Source organism: Dipodomys ordii, unplaced genomic scaffold (assembly GCF_000151885.1).
Source record: "Dipodomys ordii isolate 6190 unplaced genomic scaffold, Dord_2.0 Scaffold6013, whole genome shotgun sequence".
In the NCBI taxonomy this organism is placed as follows: Eukaryota; Metazoa; Chordata; class Mammalia; order Rodentia; family Heteromyidae; genus Dipodomys; species Dipodomys ordii.
The window spans coordinates 1-2,664 of record NW_012273227.1 but is presented as its reverse complement, the minus strand read 5'-3'; the positions used below and the strand labels follow the sequence as shown (position 1 = coordinate 2,664).

General features: G+C 36.9%; 1 pseudogene; it reads left to right on the top strand.

Moving 5' to 3' along the window:
• Positions 1-146: 146 nt before the first annotated feature.
• Positions 147-681, top strand: LOC106002262 (annotated as a pseudogene).
• The last annotated feature ends 1,983 nt before the right edge of the window (positions 682-2,664 follow it).

The following is a 2,664-nucleotide window of genomic DNA, read 5'->3' as shown; positions in this document are numbered from 1 at the left end:
CAGCACCACATAAGCAAAAAGAAAAAAAGCTGGAAGTGGCATTGTGGCTCAAGTGGTAGAGTGCTAGCCTTGAGCTGAAGAGCTGAGGGACAGTGCCCAGGCCCAGAGTTCAGGCCCCACGACCGGACCCAAAAAAAAAAAGCCAGAATGGTGGTCCCCAGGTGGTTAAGCTTTGAAAAATGCCTACATACTAGTCCACTGAAGATGTGCCATGGAAGCTGTTGAGCCATTTCAGTCAGCATGTGCAAAGGGCCAGCACACTCCAGGGACCATCCTCATCATACTCAGTGGGTGCCACAGAGGTAAGAGAGTAGTTTTCTTAAAGCAGATGGGCAGTGGCAGTGATTGGACCTCTGTCCCTCAATTGTGTTCCTTGGTGTAGAACATACTAGAAATTTGTTATTGTTACCTCCACAAAGATTGATATCAGCAAGGTGAATATCCCCAAATATCTCACCAACTATTACAAGAAGCAGCAGCTGTGGAAGCCCAGGTACAGGAAGGTGAGATCTTCCACCCAGAAAAAGAGAAAGATGAGGTTACAGTGCAGTGCACAGTTGATCAGAAAGCTGTGAACTCACAGTTCTACCCAAAACCAAAGCTGTTCCTCAGCTCCAAGGCCACATGCAATCTCTTTTTGCTCTAACAAATGGAATTTATCCTCACAGAATAGGATTCTAAACTTACCGAGAGCCTAATTAAATCATTTCAATGTTAAAAAAAAAGTTTTACCTTCTCTTTTTCAATACATCTAACTTTTCTGTTTTCTTTGCTATTGTGGACACAATAGCACTTGTTCAAGTAGTCAAAGAACATTCATGTCAATTGATCATGTACTAAGCCATAAAAGAAATTTTAAAAGCTAAAAAAAAAATCAGCATCACACACAATATGTTCTGTGAAAAAAGTAATTAGTAATGAAAGGTAGATTGTAAAAAATATATCAATAAAAAAACTTCCAAAATACCTAGGATTTAAATGAAATCCAAAGAAAGTGATAATCATTTTCTTGGACTATTTTGTGGTTTATTTGAAACCTGTGTTTAAAATACTTCTAAAATAGTATTTGTGTTTGCTCAGCTGGAAACCTAGAAGCAAAATGAATCCAGGACTCATGTAATTTGAACTTCAGGGATATTTTTGGACCACACAAATAATGTCTCCAATTAGTGTGTGGAGTTAGTGATTTTCAGAGGATTTTTTTTCTTTTAACATTTAGCATTCCAAAAGCCAAGGTTCAAATAGGCTCAGATTTCTTTGTTTTTTCACTAAGAGTTTGGATATGGTTTAAGTATAACAGTTCATGTACTGGAATCATGTTCCACATGTGGTGATTTTGGAAGAAACTGGTATCACTGAGTTGGGATTTAAAGGAAGGCAATTAGGTCATAGGACACTGCCCTTTTGCTAAAGTTGCAATAGTCCTTCTTAGTTGCAATACATAGATAAAACTTTTATTGCTTGTATTGACCAAGGCTAACTGATCCCAGGTGGGACCAGAGTTTGGGAGAAATATCTGGTCAAGGGCAGTGCTGGAGTTACCAGCTTCATTCTCTTGACTATTGTCAATAATGCTTCTCTGAATGTAAGAATACAAATGTCTCTTTGAGATTCTGCTTTTAATTGTTTTGGTAAATATTCACAACTTGCTTGATCACATGGTTATTATACTTTTAATTTTTTGAGGATCTGCTGTGCTATTTTCATAGAGGCTCCAGTTTCTCCACACCCTTGCAAAAATTTTCCTATTGTTTTATTACTTTTATTAGCATATATTAATTATGCAAAATAGGGAGCTTCATTGTGATTTTTCCATACTGTTGGTGTATTTGAATCTTATTCACTCATTTCTACTGTGACTCTTTTCTTCCTTCCCTTTCCCTATCGACTTTCTTACTTTTTTTGGTATCAATCTTGGGGCTTGAATTCAGGGCCTGGGGGCTATTCCTGAGCTTTTTTTGCTCAAAGCTAGCAGTCTACCATTTCAGCCATAGCTCCACTGCCAGCCTCAAAAGCAACAAGTTTTTAGTCATGTATTTGTTAGAAGCATTTCTTGACAGGATGATTGTTCATTTCTGAGCTCTCCTTAAGAGATAGCAGACAATTTAGATTCAATATTACTGTGAATGATCATGTTTTCATGTCCTTTTTAGGTTAGATTTCAAGGTATCTGGAACAATGAGGGATAGTTTGACATCTTACCTTAGAACACTCAGTTCACTGGCTGCCCCTTGCCTTGGCTTTTCCTATATATATGCTGTGCCCTTTCTCCACTTCCTTATAGGGATGGGATCACCTATAGTCCCATGAGCTCTGTGCTTGTCTGTGTTAATGATGAGATACGGCTCTTCATTCTTTCATAGGGTTCTAGATTTCTAGGATTTAAAATATTTAATAATATTAGAAATGATTATATTACTGAATATATTTGGCAGTAATATAAATATATTTTATAATACAATTTATTATATAATTACATTTAAAAGTGGGAGTAAAATGGTAAGAAAAAGAGACTGAACTCTATCTGGCTTCTGTATTCAGAGATCTTTTTTCTCATTCTATTTTAATTTGTATGGTTGGACTTTTGAAATCCATATACTCACCTTTTTCTTCCTTTGTCTGTTTTCTATTCTTTTTTTTTGGGGGGGGGTCTGGTCGTGGGGC